Here is a 24,235-nt window from a genome sequence, read left to right as displayed (position 1 = left end):
TTACAAATGCACATACACACACCTCTGAATGTGTGTGGCTCTCACAAAAAGATGTTACAGAGTGTCAAACCAATATCTGTCTCTTCACTGTAGCCTGCCTCTCCATTTTCAGCTCAAGGACAGAGAAAGGGAGGCAGCAGGAGATAAAAAGAGTGAGAAAGTGATGGAGAGAGCAAGTGACAAGAAGAGAGAGATGAAGCTTTAATCTTAACAGAGGAAAGCTTTTCAGAAAATGATAGAGAACATCCGTAATCACATATAAATACATAAAGGGTGCTCTGGCAATGTCAAGACCCTGAACACTTACCATAAAATTATATATATCCAGCTTACACTTTACTGGAAATTTCAGCACATAAAGCCACGAGTAAACCAGTGGTGTATTTATGAATGCCAGTATAGTTGGAACAGGTGAGACTCAAGTCGGTTAATAACGTACTGGCTGATATCATTCCCTAGTTGGGTTGCTTGAATTTGCTAATCATATGCATGTATAATTCTTTCAGCAAAAGTGACCTTGAACGGATCAGCTATAGACACACCGCAACTGCAGCAGTATTTATGCAGCCTGGGGAAGCTATATCTGCTAAGTTAGTTGGAAACGTAATAACTGAGTGTTCTCAGTCATCCAGGTCATCATAGTCAAAGGAGCTTGCAAAGTAATAACTGAGTCTTTAAGATAACCAGATATCACTTTTAACGCATTTAAATAATATGGAGCTCATATTAAACTGGAATCTAAATCATCTGAAAGTATTATTTTAAAATGCAGCGCACAGGTGTACAATATGCCATTGTTCTCTTTTTGCCAGTATATACTTTTACCTTCTCAAAGTCAAAGTTTGTGGTTTGGTTGTCTGTAAAACGTTAGTTTGGGGGTTTTGCAAGACAAGTGAGTTTTTTGTCAGGGCTAGTCACTTGTATTTTTTTAAAATAGGGATTTTGCGCAGGCCCGCACGGTGGCACAGTTGCCTCACAGCAAGAAGGTCCCGAGTTCGAATCCACCATGTGGTCAAAGGCCTTTCTGTGTGGTGTTTGCATCTAAACGTGTAGTTAGTTGGTTGGTGATTCTAAATTGCTCATAGGTGTCCTTTGACTGGTGACCTGTCCACGATGTCCCCCACCGCTTTACAGGCTTCAGTTAATAAAATAAATACATTTTAAAATCCATCTTTAGAAAATATATATCTGTCCACATGAAAACAGAAAATAGACCAACAGGTGGTGATCTAACCCTTACTGCACAGAAACGCTGGCCGAGCTCAGAGTTTGATATCAAAAGAGGAAGATAAAGGCACACCTTTGATGCTGTGTTTCCCATCTCCACACATAAATACAAAACAGAGTTTTTCAGAAGGGCTAGTTTCAAGCATGTTTTTCATTTGAGCTAAATTTCCAAAATACCCATGTACTTGTGGAAAGGGTTTTGGTAAACAGCACGGGCTGTGTAAGTGCTTTTTAAGGGAACTGTGCAATTGACACTGAATTAAAAATTCTGGCAGGCCTACGAGCCTGAAAGGCTTGCCAGTTCATCCCCTAACCCCTCGGCCTAGAGGAGGCTTACAGATATGAATCAAAATGCAAATCAGGATAGCAGGGGGGGCTTCCGCTGGACAAGAGGTTACAGCTTTGTTCCTCAAAGGTACTGACTCCATTTTAAGATATTCTCTGATATAAATAGATCAGGCTTGGGTCAATTAGATACTCATTAATTGTAGCTTTAATAGATGAAATCAAGCATTTAATGAAAGCAAGCATGGCACAAATAAGAGCAGTAACATTACTCTTACCCAAAGGTTTGGGACAAAACTCAATAATAAAAATGGACCAATTGGCAAACTTTAGACCCTATAAAAGAAAAGAAAGGAGATATAACTGAGTCCCATATTTTAAGAAATCATTGCAGTTTGGGATTATCAGTTTCACCATATCTCACCTGTTTAAATGTGCTGTGCATAAATTAGGGGCGTGGCTGCCATACGTGTTGAGTTTCCCAGGTAAGTACACTTTGTGCCCCACTCAGCAGTCTTAACTGTAACTCATCAGCTGTACTTTTGTGCGCAAATATATTAACATAAAAATAAATACACAGCATAAAAAGGTGACTCACAATGGTTAAAGATGAGTTGCATTACTGTGCTTTCATCTATCTTTTAGATACAGCCTACATTGCAAAACCAGTGGAGGTTGTTTTTGTTTGTTTGCATTTCTGTAAATGTTAAAAATTCAATCCAAAGTTTACAACAACCTGACAAAAAATCCTTCATTTTAAAATAAAAAAATGGTACTGTAAAGTTTTTTCAGTTTTTAATGCACATGTCAGTAGACTGAAATATAGCATGTTTAGTTTGTTACATCTGGAACTGAATCCAGAACTTGGACTTTGAATTCTTTCTCCTGATATTTAAAATAAACACGAGATAGGAAAACCAAATCCTGCAGCACACACACGTATTATTACCGTGAAAAATTATAGATTAGAAAACAGAAAACTCTAATTGTTGAAAAACATTGAAGTGAAATTTGACTTGGAGCAGCAGTTAAATACTCATGGCTTTGTGATGTTTCTCATTAGGTTATAGACTCAAAAGAATTCGTTTTATTTTCACATATGATTTTATATGAACTGTCTGCTTTTAGCTTTTAATTACATGTATTTATTTTTCCACTTTGGTGGTTAAGAGTGATTGTTTACAGTGGTGAAACTTAAACAACAGCTGCTTCGTTCTACAGCGTGATAAGAAAAAGGTAAACGTTATGAAATGTGCAGTCAGTGAAGCTTTTATCTGTTTGCTGTCGTTAACATTATCAGGCGCGTACAGACAGCTGACAGAGAGGTGAGAAAATGAACGAAGGGAAAGAGATCAAGTGATGGGAAAAGAACAATGAAAAGAAGATTAGTGGAGCTGCACGACGTCCATTAGCATTCTGCCAGCATTGTTTAGCAGTGACAAGACGAGCTGTTGTGTTTCTAATTATGTTATTAGCTTTTTAATACACATCCACATGCAGTCATTTAATTCTAGTAGCGTTTCCCGTCCCAGTGATGGGTCGCTGATTGCTGCACTCAGCCGTTTTATTAGGCCTAATTAAATTAGCGTTATTTTGGTCCTGCCGTCAGCTACACACTCAGAGTTGAGGCAGAGTCATAAGGGAACCAAGTGTGTTTCTATGGATTTAAAAATACAATCTTTATGGGTTTTTTAACTGTAGAATTCTTATGGGTCGGTCCTGAGGTGTGTATGTGTGTCACACAGTATTGACCCAGCAATAAGAAATATTTCCCCTTAAAGTAAGTGTCTAAATGATTAGAAGTACACGAGCAGCAGCTCATCCATAATTAGGCACACACAGAGTTAAAGTCAGGTTTATCCTTGTGGTGTGATCTATCATGATGACGTTTTCAGCAGTAAGATAAAATAAGAATTTGCACATTCACATTTGTGTGTGTGTGTGTGTTGTGTGTGTGTTCGGTCACAGTTATTTCTCTGTGTGAGCACTGCAGTGACGCGCCATCATTACTCACCTCCTCTCTCTTTCTCCACTCCTTTCCCTCCATCCTGGAACCTTTCCATTTCTTATCTGCCCCCCATGTCTTCGTCTCAAACTCTCTTTCCTGAGTACACACATTTTACCGGTTTCCTTGTTTCCCACCTGCTGACCGTCTTTCTCCACATGCCTCAGCTTCTTTCTTTCGGTTTTACTCTCTTCCTTCTGTGCCCTCGCACCAGGGGTGTCATAGTGAGCAGAATAGTGGGACTAAATTAGGGCCAAAATTGGCAAACAGAACAAAGGCAGGGGCCTCAAAAAGTCTGAAATTAAAACAATTATTTTTAATTAAAATGTTGAGGGTTTTTTTTTATTATTAGGAATTCATCTGTTGGTTGAATTAATGCTTTGGCAGACTGTTGTCGAATATCAGAACACTCTTCCCTTTTCAAATATGCACACAGTTAAATATAATCCATTATTAGGTTTAACAAAAACAGCTTTTTGTTCTGTCGCTTTCTCACTTTTATATATATTTGAATTGTGCCTTTTGATGTTTTATTATGCTGCCTCAGTGTCCCGACTGTCTAAGCGGGCGCTTTTTAGTAACTAATTAACATAAATTCTGCAAAGAGAAAACATGATTTCAGTGATGTCTTCCTTATTTGGCTTTTATTTTGATTGAAATACCTGACTCATTCTTCCCAGCATGGAGTCAGACTGATCCTCCTAGAGTGTTTAAAGTATAACTAAAACAGTGAAAGAAATAAGAATGACATGTCAAACCTCATATAGCCAACCAGTTTGTGCTCACACACACACGTAGATAAATGTCAGACAAGTACAGGCTCATATAGCCACTGAAGGCGCCGTGTCTCGTGGGTGTCCCTGCTCAGAGACAAATCCCACATTCATCACACGCACACAGACACACCTATGGCCCAGCGTACGCCAATGAAATGTAGACGGAAGGTAATTAAACAGGGATCAGGCTGCTCTTTATCAAGGGCTCTTCACTGCTGGGCTAAATTAACCTCTGCCCACACACACACGCACACATTTTGCCTTAAGAATCCATACACACACATTAACACATGCACATTTTCATGCATACAAAGACGGACATATGCAATGAAAATCACTGGGACACCTCTGAGTACTGCTTGCTTTGCTCTAATGTATTTTCTAATGTAAGCTCATATAAATCCTTTGTTACTTTTTCTCATTTAAAAAAATAAAGGCATTGACTAGTTTGTTACATTTATAGCTCTGATAGTAAAAAACAAACAAACAAGAAGCCACGTGAAGTCTAAACAATAGTTTAGTTTTATTTGTTTAAATAAATTATGGTTTCTAATCAGCTCTGTTTTGTCCTTTAATTGGGAAAAAGGATTTTTCCTTAACCTACTGCATGAACACACAAGACAGCGGTGCAGCACTGGCTCTGATCGCTGCTGCATGCTCAGGGCAGCACAGTGCTGTTTTGTGAAGTCCATACATAACAGCAGTGATCCTGCTGTCGGAGCAGTGTGTGGTACAAACTCACAAAAATCACAAGCCCTAAACGGGTGTCAGTACAAACACACAGAGTTATACTCGTTTAAAATTTGGCCAATAACCTTCAGTTTTGCCAGGGCGGGGAAAATGCTGCATTTCTTTAAAATCCACACAATGCTTCAACACTTCACAGCTATGTCATAAAATTCACATGCTGGTGGTTTATGTACATTATATAGAAACACACAGTGAACATGGGTTGGTTTGTGATGCAGCCACACATTCAGTGAAACTAGACACCACCAAAAACTATTTTCTGCAGAGTCACACTGGGTACAGATCTGAACTTATTTCAGTCCAGCATCCATCTACCACCTACAGGCAGGGAATGTAACAGCCACACGATGCTCCAGTATTTTCCAGTATTTGTATTGCTCGGACAATCGTTTAAAGGCGGCTGTCCCAAAGAGATTTTGTTTGCCCACAAAAAGGAAGATGCATCCCTCGGTTCTCATGCGGTGGCTTCACAGAGAGGGGACAACCCGAGTACTCAAAGTCACCACAAGAAAGAGCAAGGACATGGAAACAGACCCACTCTCAGTCCAACAGCTGCCTTCATCAATGGTAATAGTGCAGCTGACACTGTAACCTTGTGATTGTTGTGGTTTAATATGACAGAGTTTCTTTAGGAAAACAGCATTTTGACTGCACAGCTATCCAGCATTCACCCTTTGTCTCTCCTTTGTTCTTGGTGTTGCTGTGGTTTGTCTTGTCTTGTCCAGGTGCTCGTCAGGATCAGAGTACTTTGCTTCTCTGCCCAGCTGTTCAGCCACCTGTGGAGGTGAGACCGAAACAGAGAGGGATGAGTACTACGGAAGCACACAAGGATAAAGAGATGGGGATAAATACAAACAGTGAAACAAAAAGGGAAAACTGGTAACAGAAAGAAGTGAAGGCAAATTTTACCTTTTAATCCACACTACGGAAAACAGGTGCAGCCTCGGGCCTCTGCGCTGTGTGTTTTCTGGCTTGAACCTTTGTATTTTAGCAGCAGATGCTCACGCTCGTCAGGTGATCATGGACAGAAAACTGAACAGCAACCCTGCAGAGATTTTTTTGTTTATTTTAAAAGGACATATTAATCAAACTCAGTTTAACATGAATGACACTCATGACAGTTAGTGTTAAAACCAAGCTTAAAAACAAAACTACATGCACGTATTTGCATATATTGCATGTATGTAAAAAAAGAAAGGAACGAAACATCATGCTAAGATTGTGTGCTTTACAGTGCAGTATGCAGCAATATTATGAATCCTAGACTTGGCCAGTTGATTGTTGTGCACCATGCTGTAGAAATCCCATTTTCTCAGGCAGAAACACTCAGGTTGTCTTAAGAAGACTGAGAAGATTTGTCTTTTTTTGCAGATCAATTACAACTAATCCCTTGGATTAAAATCCCTAAAAAAATGTCGATGCATTAGAAAAGTTTAGGCAACTGCACGGATCCTTTGCACATAAATAAGGATAAATAAGGATCGGTGCTTGTATAGATGCTTGGGGATTTGGAGCTGTTACAGTAGCTACAGTGCCAGTGTGTAGATTAATAATATTTTGATTACTAATAACTGAGCACAGCACTGTGGCAGATTGGCAGCCTATTCAGGGCGTGCCCTGCCGTGTGACTATGTGAGATTCACAGTAGGATCCATGTATTGTGCTAGATGCCATCAGCATACTAAAATGCTCAACTATATACGATACCTCAGGGAGGGGGGTCGATTCCTTCCCAGGGGCTTTTCTCTGCTAATTTCTTTTCATCCCACGTGGTATCTTGAAACAGTCGACAGTCCAAACAACAGTAAATTCAGCTTTCAGAACAAATCTGTGACAGCAGACATGACACTGCTTGAGGCGGGGGTTTGGAGGGGGGGGATGTTTCTGATCCTGTTCATCTTTTCATGGCGTCACTAAGCACCACTGTTTCAGAGTAAAAACTACCGATAATGAAATAAAAGAGACTCAAAATAATCTTCAGTCTAAGACTACGTCCACACGTGCACGGGTAGTTTTGACGGAGATTTTCCGTTTTCGCTTTTTTTTTTAAATCCCGTTGTTAAGTCAAATTGTTGAATGTTGTCATTGTGTTTCTTAAATTTGTAAAGTCTTAGCTTAAACTATAGGATCAAAGACATTCCTTTGTCTGACCACCTCTCCAGCCTCTCGAGGTTCTGGGGGGAGGCTGTTTTATCACAAGCACATCCCTTGTGAAGGTTTGTTTGATGCTTGGTCAGCTTCCTGCCCTTTTATGGCTTCACTGTGTTGTGTATGGTGAACCAATACAGGAATTGAACCATATATTGGGTGTGGGGGAGATTACCCCCTTATGACCAAGGATGTTGTGATCAGGAAGTCACGCACACAGATGCACACACACACACACACACACACACACGCGGACACAGCCTAAGAGTTGACACATATGTTCCAAAGGTTTTGTGAGATTTTAGAAACCACAGATTACCACGAAGAACTCTTTGATGTGCATAACTGACACATTACAGCATTTCATGTTGCTCCCCTAATGACCATCTAAACTAGGACAAATCAGATTATTAGCAGATTCATGAAGAGGCAGCTTGGATATAACTCCAGCAAACACTCACATCTTTGATGTTCCACATTCAGCCCAAACAGCTTCACCATCATAACACAACTCTCTATTTTTTACAACTAGGTACATAAATGAATAGGTGAATGTAAACTTTATATATATATGTATATATATATATATATATATATATATATATATATAGAGAGAGAGAGAGAGAGAGAGAAATCCATTTTAGGCCAAGTTAGAAGTTAGAAGTGAAGATTTCTATACAGATCAGACTGGGCAAGTTATCAGGCAGCAAACAGTTTTTGTACACCAAATTCAGAACAATAAAGATTTGATAATAAACTGTCCTTTGTCAACATTGCCTTCCTTTTACCTGTTTCAGCTTTTTGGCTGATTCTTTGTAAGCCTTCCGCCTTTTTCTGAAGGGGGGGGGTTACAGTGAAGACTGAGAGGAAAGGAGAGAGAGAGCAGAAGACATGCGGCAAAGGGCCACAGGTTGGATTCAAACCCGAGCCGGCTGCTCTCAGTGGCATACGGTCGCCTGCTCATCCCAGTCAGCTAAGCCAGCTCCCACCCTCAACCTGTTTAAACTCTTTTGTCTGCAAAGTGGAACACCCCAAAATCCTGTTTTCTATTTTCAAAATAATGTATTATGCAGGTTTACAGTGCAAAATGTATTTGCTGTCATTTGACTGCTGTGAGTTGTTTTCTTGATTACAGAGTAAAAAAAAAGTTAAAGTTAAAAAATACATGGAAGTGGAAGAGAACGTCTGGTCAGTTGAGAATGTCAAGAGACAAGATTAGCATTTGTAATGAATTCATTTTGTCAAACCAGCCTTGCATAAAGCTGCTCTACGATCACGTTCACCAAAGAAAACCAACATTCAGAGAGGATGAGAAGAATGCCGTTGCACAAAGTGTTCACAGTGGGAGATTTCTGTCAGCCGCAGGCCAGCCTGGGTTTCAGGTTTGGCTGAGAAAGACCCAAGAGAGACAAAAACAGAGGGAGGGTTACTGAACATACTGGAGAGTATGAGGAAGGAGGAATTCAATTCAATTCAATTCAATTCAATTCAATTTTATTTATATAGCGCCAAATCACAACAAAAGTCGCCTCAAGGCGCTTCATAGATACAGAGAAAAACCCAACAATCATATGACCCCCTATGAGCAAGCACTTTGGCGACAGTGGGAAGGAAAAACTCCCTTTTAACAGGAAGAAACCTCCGGCAGAACCAGGCTCAGGGAGGGGCGGCCATCTGCTGCGACCGGTTGGGGTGAGAGAAGGAAGACAGGATAAAAGACATGCTGTGGAAGAGAGACAGAGGTTAATAACAGATATGATTCAATGCAGAGAGGTCTATTAATACATAGTGAGTGAGAAAGGTGACTGGAAAGGAAAAACTCAATGCATCTTGGGAATCCCCCGGCAGCCTACGTCTATTGCAGCATAACTAAGGGAGGATTCAGGGTCACCTGGTCCAGCCCTAACTATATGCTTTAGCAAAAAGGAAAGTTTGAAGCCTAATCTTGAAAGTAGAGATAGTTTCTGTCTCCCGAATCCAAACTGGAAGCTGGTTCCACAGAAGAGGGGCCTGAAAACTGAAGGCTCTGCCTCCCATTCTACTTTTAAATACTCTAGGAACAACAAGTAGGCCTGCAGAGCGAGAGCGAAGTGCTCTAATAGGGTGATATGGTACTACAAGGTCATTAAGATAAGATGGGGCCTGATTATTTAAGACCTTGTATGTGAGGAGCAGGATTTTGAATTCAATTCTGGATTTAACAGGAAGCCAATGAAGGGAAGCCAAAACAGGAGAAATATGCTCTCTCCTTCTAGTCCCTGTCAGTACTCTTGCTGCAGCATTTTGGATTAGCTGAAGGCTTTTCAGTGAGTTTTTTGGACATCCTAATAATAATGAATTACAGTAGTCCAGCCTGGAAGTAATAAATGCATGAACTAGTTTTTCAGCGTCACTCTGAGACAGGATATTTCTAATTTTAGAGATGTTGCGCAAATGGAAGAAAGCAGTCTTACATATTTGTTTAATATGTGCGTTGAAGGACATGTCCTGGTCAAAAATGACTCCAAGGTTCCTCACAGCGTTACTGGAGGCCAAGGTAATGCCATCCAGAGTATGAATCTGGTTAGATACCATATTTCTAAGATTTTCAGGGCCGAGTACAATAACCTCAGTTTTATCTGAATTAAGAAGCAGAAAGTTAGCGGCCATCCAGGTCTTTATGTCTTTAAGACATTCCTGCAGTTTAACTAATTGGTGTGTGTTATCTGGCTTCATGGACAGATAGAGCTGGGTGTCATCTGCATAGCAGTGAAAATGTATGCTATGTCTTCTAATGATGCTGCCTAAGGGAAGCATGTATAATGTAAACAGAATTGGTCCTAGCACTGAACCCTGTGGAACTCCATAATTAACCTCAGTGTGTGAAGAGGACTCTCCATTTACATGCACAAATTGGAGTCTATTAGATAGATATGATACAAACCACTGCAGTGCAGTACCTGTAATACCTACAGCATGTTCTAATCGCTCTAATAGGATATTATGGTCGACAGTATCGAACGCTGCACTGAGGTCTAGCAGGACAAGCACAGAGATGAGTCCACTGTCAGAGGCCATAAGAAGATCATTTGTAACCTTCACTAAAGCTGTTTCTGTGCTGTGATGAGCTCTGAAACCTGACTGAAACTCTTCAAATAAACCATTCCTCTGCAGATGATCTGTTAGCTGTTTGACAACTACTCTTTCAAGGATTTTTGATATGAAAGGAAGGTTGGAGATTGGCCTATAATTAGCTAAGACTGCTGGGTCTAGAGATGGCTTTTTGAGTAAAGGTTTAACCACAGCCAGCTTGAAGACCTGTGGTACATAGCCGATTATTAGAGATAGGTTGATCATATTTAAGATCGAAGAATTAATCAATGGCAGGACTTCTTTGAGCAGTTTTGTAGGAATGGGGTCTAAAAGACACGTTGATGGTTTGGAGGAAGTAATTATTGAAGTTAACTCAGAAAGATCAATTGGAGAAAAAGAGTCTAACTTAACATCAATGGTACTAAGAGTAGCTGTAGATAATATTACATCTGTGGGATGATTACTGGTAATTTTTTCTCTAATGATAAAAATTTTATTTGTGAAGAAGTTCATGAAGTCATTACTAGTTAACGTTAAAGGGATGGTTGGCTCAACAGAGCTCTGACTCTTTGTCAGCCTGGCTACAGTGCTGAAGAGAAACCTGGGGTTGTTCTTATTTTCTTCAATCAGTGATGAATAGTAAGATGTTCTGGCTTTGCGGAGGGCTTTCTTATGAAGCAGCAAACTATTTCTCCAGGCTAAATGATGATCCTCTAAATTTGTGACACGCCATTTCCTCTCCAGATTACGAGTCATCTGCTTTAGGGTACGTGTTTGAGAATTATACCACGGAGTCAGGTACTTCTGATTAGAGACCTTAGTTTTCACTGGAGCTACAGTATCCAGAGTCGTACGTAGTGAGGAGGTGAAATTATTAACAAGATAATCAACCTCTGTTGGGGTAGCGTTCAGATAGCTGCTCTGCTCTGTGTTGGTACAGGGCATTGAAGATGATAACAGTGGGTGGATTATATTCTTAAACTTAGTTACAGCGCTTTCAGAAAGACATCTACTTTGATAAAATCTACTCTCCACTGCTGTGTAATCAATTATTGTAAATGTAAATGTTATCAGGAAATGATCAGACAGGAGAGGGTTTTCAGGAAACACTGTTAAATGTTCAGTTTCTATGCCATATGTTAAAACAAGATCTAGAGTGTGATTAAAGTGGTGGGTGGGTTCTTTTACATTTTGAGAGAAGCCAATTGAGTCTAATAACAGACTAAATGCCATGTTGAGGCTGTCATTTTTAGCATCTACATGGATGTTAAAATCACCCACAATAATTATTTTATTTGAGCTCAGAACTAAATTAGATATAAAGTCTGAGAAATCAGACAGAAACTCTGTGTAAGGCCCAGGTGGACGATAGATGATAACAAGTAAGACTGGTTTCTGAGTTTCACAGCTGGGGTGGACAATGTTAAGCATCAGGCTTTCAAATGAATTAAAAGTCTGTCTTGGTCTTTCATTAATTAATAGGCTGGTGTGAAAAATTGCTGCCACACCGCCCCCTCGGCCTGTGCTTCGAGGTTTCTGGTAGTTAGAATGACTCGGGGGTGTTGATTCATTTAAACTAACATAATCATCCTGCTGCAACCAGGTTTCTGTAAGGCAGAGTAAATCAATTTGTTGATCAATTATTAAGTCATGTACTAACAGAGACTTGGAGGAGAGAGACCTAATATTTAATAATCCACATTTCACTGTTTTACTCTTTGGTTCAGATGTGGATACTGTATTGTTCTTTCTTTTTGATTGTTTATGTTTAAGTTGTTTGTTGCTGGTTTTTAGTTTGTTTTTTGTCTTTTTGGAAGCTGACACAGTCTCTATGGAGATGGGTTTTTGGGGGGGTAGCAGGAGGAGAGAAGCTGCAGAGAGGCGTGTAAGACTGCAACTCTGCTTCCTGGTCCCAACTCTGGATAGTCATATTTTGGGGGGTTTAATAAATTTGTCCATATTTCTAGAAATGAGAGCTGCTCCATCCAAAGTGGGATGGATGCCGTCTCTCCTAACAAGACCAGGTTTCCTCCAGAAGGTTTGCCAATTATCTATGAAGCCCACATCGTTTCTGGGACACCACTCAGACAGCCAGCAATTTAAGGAGAACATGCGGCTAAACATGTCACTCCTGGTCTGATTGGGGAGGGGACCAGAGAAAACTACAGAGTCCGACATTGTTTTAGCAAAGTTGCACATCGATTCAATATTGATTTTAGTGACCTCCGATTGGCGTAACCGGGTGTCATTACTGCCGACGTGAATTATGATTTTACTGAATTTACGTTTACCCTTAGCCAGCAGTTTTAAATTTCCTTCAATGTCGCCTGCTCTGGCCCCTGGAAGACAATTGACTATGGTTGCCGGTGTCTCTAGCTTCACATGTCTGAGAACAGAATCACCAATTACCAGAGTTTGACCCCCGGCGGGTGTGTCACCGAGTGGGGAAAAACGGTTAGACACATGAACGGGTTGGTGGTGTACCTGGGGCTTCTGTTTAGGACTATGCTTCCTCCTCACCGTCACCCAGCCGCCCTCTTTCCCCAGCTGCTTGGGGTCTGCCGGGGAACAGCTAGCGGGGCCTATGCTATCTTCGGCTGCACCAGCTACAGGGGCCTGGCTAGCTACGGGTGAATGAAGGGTGCGAAGCCGAGTCTCCAATTCAGTAATCCTGGCCTCCAGAGCTGCAAATATGCTACATTTGTTACAGATATCATTACTGCTAAAGGAGGCCGAGGAGTAACTAAACATCTGACACAATGAGCAAGAAAGTGCAGGAGGGACAGGTGAAGTAGCCATGGTGCTAACGAGTCAGCTACGAGCTAAGCTAAGCTAGCGAAACAGTACAGAGACAGTGAGTGAATACTTTGGCTATAAATTAGGTAGTGAGTACACAGAAAGTGTGCTTCGGATGAAGCACGTGAAGATTATACTATGAAAGAAGAATGTATTTAAAAGTTGTTAATTAAATTGCTAAGCAAATAAGCTACTCAGAAACACCACTGTGTTTGAGCAGGAACAGGAAGTGATACTCTACCGCAGAGCGAGCGAACACCAAGTGACAGCGCCACCAAGAGATCCAACAATAAAACCCCCTTTTGTTGTCTGAGAAGTTGTGACCATAGTTTTAACTCTGTGTGTGTGTGTGTGCGTGCGCGTGTGTGTGTGCGTGCGTTTTTCAGTATGACCGCTGAGAGATCGCATCCCACGCTGGGCATTTCTGCTGAATCAGTGATAGTCACCTCTCTTAGGAAGATAAACAAAACATTAACGCACACATACACATGTGCACAGGAGTGCACTCACAGGCTATGATACACACACACCTACAGTTACACATCTTCATTGTGCAGAATAACAAACCATACATATCTATAAAGACCCATCCATACACACTGAAATAATGTGGATAGAGGTACACGTACATTTGTGAGTGTCTTCTCCTGAATACTCAACAAAGACAATGAATTCTTGGGCTTTTATTATGACTTTTGTTACCTGTGTATTTGTCTTGTATTCATTCAAAAGGCAAATATGAACAAAACATAAGAAATGTAGAACAGAAATGCACGCCATGCCATTGCGGAAAAGGGATGATCCCTTCATCACTGCATGGACACTACTGCTGTTAGCGTTAGTTTTGTGGTTTAAGTGAGCTTCAGTATAACCGATTTCTAGTAAAAACAGCTTTCGCATCAGTGTTAACAGCATGTATATAAAAGTAGAACAATTAATTAGCATTGTTTCTGTATTCTCACAGTGACTGTGCCATTTCAAGCTGTAATGTGTGGTTAAAGGATGCTAATGTTGTAGATGTGGTTCACATATTCATCTAACAAGCAAAATATCTGTGGTTCAGTGCTGCGGGAGACACAAATCCCTTTGGGGTTGTGTCAGAGAGGGCATCTGGACAATCTGCCAAGTCAAACATGTGCTACCTGTTGTGATGACCCCTTGTGTGAATAACGGAGCAGCCGAAAGTAGCATACCACTGTTGTCAGACTTTTGCAGCTGATCAAACCCTCACACGTGCAATAAGACTGCTATATGTGCAATTCTTGTACAATTCTTCTTCTGACTTTTGTATTTTCTTACTCAGTTGTATATAGCGTTTGTATTTCTATTTTATTCTATTGTATATATTATTCTATTCTATTCTATTTTATTCTATTGTATATAGTATTTTATTTTATTGCATTCCAGTGTTTTCTAATTTCTGCTACATAACTTTGCACTTTTGCTGTAACAAAACAAATTTCCCACCTGTGGGACTAATAAAGGTCATCTTATCTTATCTTATCTTATCTTATTACAATAAAAAAAATAAAAAAAATCAGTGGTGGACTGGAGACAAGGTAAAGTGGTTATTGAGCTTCCTTCAATGACGTGAATACCACATTGTTTATAAACTCCTTATCAGAGTTAAAGACTGTCCCTCTACTGGTGACAGGAGTGTTGCATATATTCAATATTTATCCAGCTGCAAAGTAACAGTCATATATTCATTCACCCTTCTCCTGTGCTTGTTTACTGAAGATAATGAAAGGTAAATGTCAACAATGTCAGTGTTTCCATCCCATCTTTTCTCTTCATTCTTCCGTGCCTTACCCCAGGGAATATGTAAGTTATCTAGAAATCTGTGTGCTAAGTGACACTCGATTAAACTTAAACTTGAGTCAACTGTGGTAGTGATCTGGTGTTATATAAATAAAATAGAATTTTTGTTTTTGCATTGATTTAAATAGCCAGTAACTTGCTTTGTCACAGCAGCCACAGTAAGTATAGCACCACCTCAGGGAACGCAGAGGGGAAAGAAGAACCCACATGTTATGGGCCGAGGAGTGAGGTCCCAAATGTAGACTCTCTAACCCACCTTTAAACTGTCCAAATAAGTTCATACAGAAAAATAAAAAATATATAAAGCCACAAACAACATCCAAGCATGGACCACAAAGAAAACACAACACAGACCAAAGGAAGGGCTGATCCATGACGAGAACGAGGTAATCAGGGGAAGTGAACACAGCTGGGGGAAACAAGGTAAACAGAATCTAGAGAGCAAGACATGGGGACGTAAAACTAAATCCAAGACACGACAGATGAATGACTACCAAATCAAATAAGGCAGTAACTTAGTAAACACAGAAAGGGACGCAGAAACAAAAAAGGAGGAAGCAACAACAAAACACCTTTTGTTGTCTGAGAAACTGTCACCATGGTTTTAACTGTGTGTGTGTGTGTGTGTGTGTGTGTTTCACCTTGACATACAAGGAAACACTCTGGAGACTAACCTCCAGTTAGCTATCCACAGTTTACAAGGAAGAGTCCCGTGATGAGGTCTATGAGAGGTCTAAGACCTGTGTGAGAGGTCTACCTATGACAGACAGTAATTAGCCAGGTGCCACCTTCTGAATTTCTCATTTATGTTATTGCTGCGCTGATTAATCCATACTTCATACTGTATACCAGACCCTTACCTTGTGCTCCAGAGTTCATCACTGCTCTTGGTTCAGTTGTCCTACAGTATGCCCTACACTCTTTATAGGAAACATAATTCTTTTTAAATACTGGTTGTTTTTAATTGTTCCTTATTTTCGGAGACATCCTCAGCACATTTGCTTGATATGTGAAAATACATTTTCTACCTCTTTCACTTCATTATGATCTTCTTATGTTTTTTAATTTTTATTTCTAAACTTTATATTTTTCTCATTACCTGTGCTCATTGTTTATATCTTCTTCTTATTACAGTCCCAGTTTGCTCCTCTGCTAATAATTACCCATCTCTGTTTTCTACTGATTTATCTGTCATTTTCACCACGTCTTGATCTTCTTTTGCTTTTCTCCTCTTCAAATCTTATTGTAGCTCTTTTTTTTAATCTTGCCAATTTCATTTTTTTCTGTCTGGCTATCCAGTTTTTCTTCCTGAAATAAAAAATTCTTACTCTTACTCTCTCATCCTGTTGGCAAGCCTTTGAACCTCAGAGAACCACCCTGCACACATTGTTTTTTAATTTGAAAAGCAGACATTAAGAGAGATTTATTGGTTCCCCACTTATATCATATCACATCAGTGCAGTCTGCTACCAACAGACAGATTATTGGTCGAAGAAATCCTAATGGAGTGGCACTATGTTTTATTGCTTATATAATGGTCCCTGTGAGTCCTCCTCTGTTTGATTTGGGACCCCTGGCAGTTTATTTTAAACCTGTTGTTACTGACCTTGGTTTTAAGTTGGACAGTGATTTTAAATTGGACAGCCAAATCAGAGCAGTGGTGAAGTCCAGTTTTTATCATTTAAGGCGACTGGCAAGAGTAAACATTTTTTTCTTTTTAGGCAGCACTTTGAAACAGGATCCATGCTTTTATTTCTTCCTGTCTGGACGACTGTAACTCACTTTCTCAGCTGGTTCAAAATGCCACTACACGACTGCTAACAGGAACTCATAAAAGAGAGCATATAATCCTGTGTTGGCCTCACTGGCTGCCTGTGTCTTTTAGAGTACATTTTAAAATTCTCATGTTTGTTCTTAAATGCTTTCACAGTCTTGCCCCGTCTTACCTCTCTGACCTTCTTCATCCCTACACACCCTGTTGGTCTCTTAGGTCAACTGCCCAGCTGCTCCTGGAGGTACCAAGATCCAGGAGGAAGCTCAGAGGGGGCGGGGCCTTTTCTATCGTGGCTCCTAAATCATGGAATAACTTGCCCTTGCACATTAGAGAGAATCATTCACTGTCCACTTTTAAAACACATCTTAAAACTAGTGCTGTCAGCATTAATCTCATTAATACGACGTTAACACCATAACCACATTAACACAGCAAATCCCAGTTAGCGAGTTAACGCGGATCACCCCGTGCGAGGGCTGCACGGCGCTAATGCATTAACAAGCTAACCGCATTAATGCGGCAAATCCCTGTTAACGTGGTATTAACGAGATTAACGCTGACAGCACTACTTAAAACCCATTTTCAGTCTTTGGCTTTTGACCTCAGTGAGACTTAGTTAATAACTAATTTAATTACAAGAGAAACTAACTAATTAATTTACTTTTTTCTTTTATTTGGCTTTTATTTCTATCTTATATAATTTTATTATTTAGTTCCAGTGTACAGCACTTTGCGTTAGCTGTGGTTGTTTTAAAGTGCTTTATAAATAAAGGTGATGATGATGAAGTATGTCTTAAATGAATAAATGAAGTAATAAAATAAATAGATATGAGTCCGTTGTTTAGTTGTTTTTATTTAAACTTTTCATGCTTTCAGAAGCTATGCATGCCATCCTTTTTCTGTTGTTATTGTCATCAGCTTTATCATTTAACATGCTAACTAAGGCCTGTAGAGCTCTTGGGAATTTTATTTAAATCTCTCTGAGCAATGCATATTCTAACCTTGAGGAGAATTTGCTGGGACATCCACTTGTGGGAAGATTGGCAGCTGTCTCCAATGTTTTCACTTGTGAATTATCTTTCTCGCTGTAGATTGATGGACCTGAAATTGTTTGAAGATAGCCTTATAACCCTTTCAGCACTCATGGGCAGCAACAATTGCAATTAGTCAACACACACACTGCTCACAATGCTCCAGAAACTTCTGCTTAACCAAGCACAGTTGATTAGCAGCACCAGACTGCTGCCTACCCTCTTTATTCCTCTGGGAGCAACAAGGGGTTTACTTAGTTTTTCATACACTGTGTCTCCATTTTGGATTAATGTTTGTTAAATAAATAATTTATTTCTTTCAGTTTTAGACTGCTCTATAAGTAAATGGACTGATTCTTATATAGCACTTTTCTACTCTCCCGGAGTACTCAAAGCGCTCTATACAACATGTCTCATTCACCCAATCACACCCATTCTCACAAGCACTTTATCCATACACAGTGCTTTCTAAGTACATTCACACACATTCATACTCCGATGGATGCATCAGAGAGCAAGTTGGGGTTAGTATCTTGCCCATGGATACGTGACATGCAGACTGGAGGAGCCAGGGATCGAACCACCAACCTTCCGATCAGTAGGTGATCAGCTCTACCTCCTGAGCTACAGCCACCCTCTAGCATTTACCTTTTGGCAAGTTTACTTCATTAGCAATTACAGTGATTCAGTCGACATTTTAAGACAATAAGCAGAATTTAAATTTCACATTGTTTAAGACTTGTACTTGTTCACAGTAACAAATATTTGTCAGCTGTCAACAGTTATTTTGGGAAAATGACCTGGTAAGAAAACCATCCCAAACACCAAACAGCTACCAGTAGCTAGCTCTGATTTTATTCTAGGCGTCATTCATTGTCCTTTCATTGTTACCATTTTTGCTGGAAGACAGTGGCACAAATCATAACAACACCATCATTTTTTCCAAATGATTTGCTTGATTAGGCTGAACTTTCTCCTGTTTCATTTGATGGTACAGCTTGAGGGATGAAGTCAAATCCCTTCTGCAGCTTCCAGCTAATTGGGAATCAGTGACCTAGTGTAACAGAACTGATAAATGTTGCATTTAGGAAGTTAATGTGAGCTGACAGAAACCAGCATTAATCAGCTGGACCGTGATCACTGTGACATGCTGTCCTACAGGCAAAGAGCCTAAACATAAATGCACATGTGGAATACGATGCATGGCAGAATGGATGGATCACAGATGTTGTTCATATTTACTTGTATGTGTTTGGTATATCCCTTCCTAAACATGTTCTTAGACATATTTTATAGGCTAGTTTTTAATCAAACACAGTACTACCTGAAACAATTTAAAAACGTTGAGTTTGTGGGTTTAAACACCATTTCAAATGTCTTCACTGTAAATGGTAAACTACCATGTTAGCATGCTGGGAATCTTTGCTATAATCAGTCAGAAAAAGTTCTTCAAGCGTGATTTTCCTCTTTAATGTGGCATTTACTGCCCCCTGACATTTTTTCATCGTTTGATTCAATAAAAATTAATTGAAAAGGGAGAATAAGGCTCTCAAGCAGCTAGCTTCCTAAGTGTCATAAATAGCACTGGTAAGGTCATGGGCAGATTAACCTCCTAAGGGACCCCACTGTACACATCAGTTTCGTTATTTCTCCAGACACCCAGAAACCAAGGAATCTTCTAGAGGTGAAGAGACCAAGTTGATTAATTAATTAACAGTGTGTAACCCAGAGTAAAATCTGTTTTATTAGAATTTAGTAATTTCCTGCACTTATTTCCTGCCAATGAACGCATCACAAATACATGAGTCCAACCACATGACTTTGCTCAGCCAATCGGATGGCATGTAGGTCATAGTAAGCCTGTCCCAGCTTCCTCCCGTCAGATGCGTGGAGGCAAGCCAGGTGACAGAGCTGTTGCAGGTTTGTATTGGCAAACACTTGCTTTTCCCGTTTTAACCCTCTGGGGTCCAGGGTATAATTGGCCGTTTTTGACTAATTTTGATTTTACCTCTATATTTCACCTTTAAAATATGTTTTTCTTGCCTTGTTTGGTACCATTATTTTCAGCACAACCTCAAATATCTGAAATTTGAGTTATTTTTTTCATTTTAGTTTTTATTATTTTTCATTTTATTTCATTCATATTAGCACAGTTGATCTAAATTAAGACAAAAAATTCAAAATCCGAGTAGAAAAAAGTTATATTTCTTACTGTAAAACCCACAAACATGTTTAATGAATCATTTTCATAACTTGAAATGCAAATAGAAATTGTATATTTCTAAAAATTATGCACAAGTTTTGCAAACAACAAAGTTATATGGTACTATTTACCTAAAAATGCAGCCAAGGCCTCAGGCGTTTTTTATATAACCATTTAAATCTATTTACAGAACAATTTGCTGCATCAAATAAGAAGGCACACAAATTATTTGTGCCAGTCCAAAAAATGTAGTTTGTGTTCAGTATAAGACAGAGGAGAACACCACAGGCCTAAACCCTGCAGGTCTGACAGCAGGAGGTGCATCAGTCCAGTTTTCCATGCGGGAACAGCGTTTACACTGGAATCCGCCTTTGACAGCTTTTTTTGGAGAAAATGTGAAATTCAGCAGTATAACTGACACACAATACATGACAATAACTACACAACAAACTAACTACAGCCTCCAAACACGCTAAACGTCACTAATGTCTCACATATGAAAACTCGCTCTCTCTCTTTCTTTCGCTCGCCCGCTTTCTTTCGCAGGTGTCACTCCTAAATCTGTCCCCTCTTCCCAAACAACCAGGTGTCACATGTTGCCATATCATTTTTTTGATTGGCTGACATAGTAAACTCTAACACCAATAGGGAAGGGGTGTTTTTTCTTTTTCTTTTTTCACTCGCAAGCGGAGAGTGTTTGCTAGCGCTGTCTGTAGAAAACGCCGTTTTTACCGTTCTTCCCGTTCTTCCCGCTGTAAACGCCACTGTTTTGTTCAGAAAAAGACATCGTGTGTAGTTTTTATCCTAACTCTGGTTTTACGTGGCCCATCGACACAATTCAAAAACTGGTATGTAGTTTGAAGTCCGCACTTTCGACCCAAGTTGAAATAGAGACTCTGACGTGCTGCATCTTGTAGCTGTGTCGTCTTAAATTGGTCATGTGATTTTGATGTGCCGGCGCAGAGGGTTATTGCATTTTTTTAACACCAGCTAACTTGGGCGATTTAGACATTGGCTGTAGAAAACATGGACGACGCGACAGCTTCCCAAAAATGAAGCCAAAACGTCTCTATCGCCCCCTGGTGTCTGGCTGCAGTATAGGTCATAAACCCCGCCTCCTCCATGTTAGCGGATGGGACTGGGGTCAGACTAAAATAAATTTATTCTCCTTAGATAATTTTTTTCCAAAGATTCTTTCTTTTGTTATCAATAGTTCTCATCATGCTGATTGATGTCCAAGGGGTCTCCTTTCCCATAAGTTTGATTCTAATTCCTACCGTGGTGATGTTAAATTGGGGTGAAACGTCATCATAACAGCTTTGACTGGCAGCTGCAGTCACGGAGAAACTTGCGTATCTCTGTCCGGGAATAGCAGATAGAGCGTAGGCTCTGAGAGGAGTGCCAGTGTTTACGCTACGAAAACACAACCGAGTGTTTTAACCTGACAGCCTGAGGTGTTCTTCAGTAAACTGGACTACCCGACAGAAGGACCCGAGGCCCCGCTGCACTTTTTCGGTAAGTTAAACGTGTTTGTAAGCTAATCCGTAACTACCGTCCTTAGCTCGGTCCTGAGACCTAGCTAGCTAAGATGAGCACTCGGCTGTCAGGGTTCGTTTAGCTGTGCAGGTGAATGAATTTACTAAAGAAATCAAGAGAAACGCTCCGGGCTGCTCAGTCACTAATTACTGTCACTGTACTTTTATTACAAGTATTATACTGTAAAAGCAACAGGCTGCACTCTGCTTCAGCTCCTGTGCAGAGCTGAATATTAAATATGTGCAAACAACAGCATGTTTTCAGTCTCTTGCCACATCTGTAAAGACATTAACAATTTTTTTAAAAGCTTGTACTTCAGTAACTCCTCATTAATCAGGAACTATGGATTAAAGTACTGCAGTGTACTGTAATACAGAAAAAATGTAAGAGAAGAACTTCAGATCCTGAGTGTGTGAGGACAGAAGAATCAGCTTTATTTCAATGTTGAGGGATAAAATTTATATCTGAGTTTGATGGTTCTGTTGTCTTTGTGATTACAGGAGCTGCCCTCAGATTCAGACCTCAGCACCACCCAGTGACAGCAGACAGATCATCCAACATGTTCACATGTTAACTGCAAAATGAACTGATGAAAACAGTACAAAGGTTAAAGTACCACATGTGCTGTAGTGAAAGCTGCAGCTGTTTTATTGATAAAGTTAAAGACAAAAAAACAAAAGGATTAGTCACTCATGTAACTGTGTCACTATATATCAGCATAAACAGGACCTCAGTTTGGTGTTTCAGAGAGCTGCTGATCTCAGACCTGCACAGCTTCCGTTTTAAACACTTGATGTACCCAGCTGCATGAAGAGCATATGAGATTTTCTCTAACACAATTAAATAAAACCTGTTAAGGTCAAAGGTCGTCACTTGTATGTTAAACTACAAACTTGTCATCTGGAATTCTTTCACAGTTTTTTGCAGATAGTGTGTTATTTACCATAAAGTGATTCACAGTTATTCATACCAGAGTAACCAGAGAGGATCATACATTTTAAATATATAACTTTCTACAGGACTGAATATAACATCTTTATGTAAAAGTCCGGAGCCTCTGGGGAGTATCTGAGTATTTATAACATTACACAAACCAAAGGTCTCATCACAGTGTTCATGAAATGCTGGGTTTATCCATCTCCTGGGGCGGGCCTACGGAGGAGTGCTGAAGATTTCCCTGTGAGGGAGCTGCTGGTGAAGATCATGAGTCCTGCTTGATCAATGCGATGAGCTTCAGTCTTCCTGGTGTTTCTTAAATGATGCCTCTTACAGCGGGTCAACAGAACTTATGGCACAGGACAGCTGTGATGAAAGAAAGGGAAGAAGTTTCTCCAAACCTCTGGACCCAGGAAACCCAGCTTGGTCCTGATGGCCTCCCTCACTAGTTTCTCTCCAGGGTGAATGTAGCTGTTGATATAATATGGACTCTATTATTAAATGAAAAGAACACATTAGACTACACTACTGAAACCTTCTGCTGATGTTTTTAAAGTTTCCACGTTACCAGGCTGTAGAGATTTAAACAGTTTTAGATCCATTACACTCACAGTCTTATGTTAAAATCTCAAAGGACAGCATTATATTTTTGATATTAACAGTAACTCTGGGCTTCTGTAGAGTGTGCAGATGATCTCATCGCTGTCTAAAAATGGATAAAAAAAAACATAAGTGTTGAAGACTATTAAGAGTATCAGGTGTGTAGCATTGCTAACTAGCTAGCAACAAGCCTCCAACACAGTGCGTAGGCTAGCGGCTAATCTAGCAAACGAATTAACAACAGAGCGATTTTAGAACTATAAGATGATAAACTGTGTGTCTTTTCTATAACAGTGACATGATATTATTTACCTTAATTAAACGAGTCGTCAGTCGTGGTAAACCAGCAAAAAAACTCGAGCAGCCGGGCTACGTAAAAAGTGTAGGGGGGCGTGTTTGCGGTCACGTCCAGCGGGTGTGTGGGCGGGAGCGTTACACAGTCGCTCCACCTCAAGTCACTACTGTGCAGACTCTGGCTCCAAATTTGCAAGATGGCAGCCTCCACAAGCGGGATATTTTGGCTTCATTTTTGCACAATGGTAGGAGGCGGGGTCGCGTCGTCCATGTTTTCTACAGTCAATGGATTTAGACGCTGATTACTGTGAGCCAGAGCCATAGTGTTGTCCTGCACTGAACAGAACGGAATTGGTGAGTTTGAACTTTTAATTGACTGTTTGTATTGCTACCAGCTGACGCTAATTGGCTGCTGCTGGTCCAAACAATTTGATTTTGATTTTTGATTTGACTGATAGTTGTTGAATAACAAATATTGTGAAGCTATATAATATGTATATAGCAGTTGAAATGTTTTAGTTAAATCCTCATTGGTTAAATATACTGTTTGTTTATTTATTTATAAATTGTGCACACAGGAACAAGAATAACTTTACGTATTTAGCTTAACTGACTGACATTTTGTATTATTCTTGTGATTTGTTATTGGCCTTGTTTGTTTAATGCAGGCCAGGTGAACCTTTTTGGGTATGAAAAAGGATGGCGAGCCAATGAACGGCTAGGAGCAGGACTCATTCTGCATTGAAGCTTCCACTGGACTGGTAGGAAGCTATCAAAGACGACGCTCTGTCCCCATTTTCCGAATACACTGATTTCCTCAATCATACACTCCGTTTCCCCCGTTTATGGACAATAGCGCTTGGACATCTCTCATGGACATTCAGATAAAACTCAAGGACTTCAGTGTGGATCAGCGTTTTTGATGTTAGCATGTGTTATTTATGGGGAACTTTTTTTTTCTTGTTATTTTTCTTTGCTTTC

Source organism: Perissodus microlepis, chromosome 7 (assembly GCF_051167445.1).
Source record: "Perissodus microlepis isolate ML-2025 ecotype Zambia chromosome 7, ASM5116744v1, whole genome shotgun sequence".
NCBI lineage: Eukaryota > Metazoa > Chordata > Actinopteri > Cichliformes > Cichlidae > Perissodus > Perissodus microlepis.
This window is presented reverse-complemented; position numbering follows the sequence as displayed.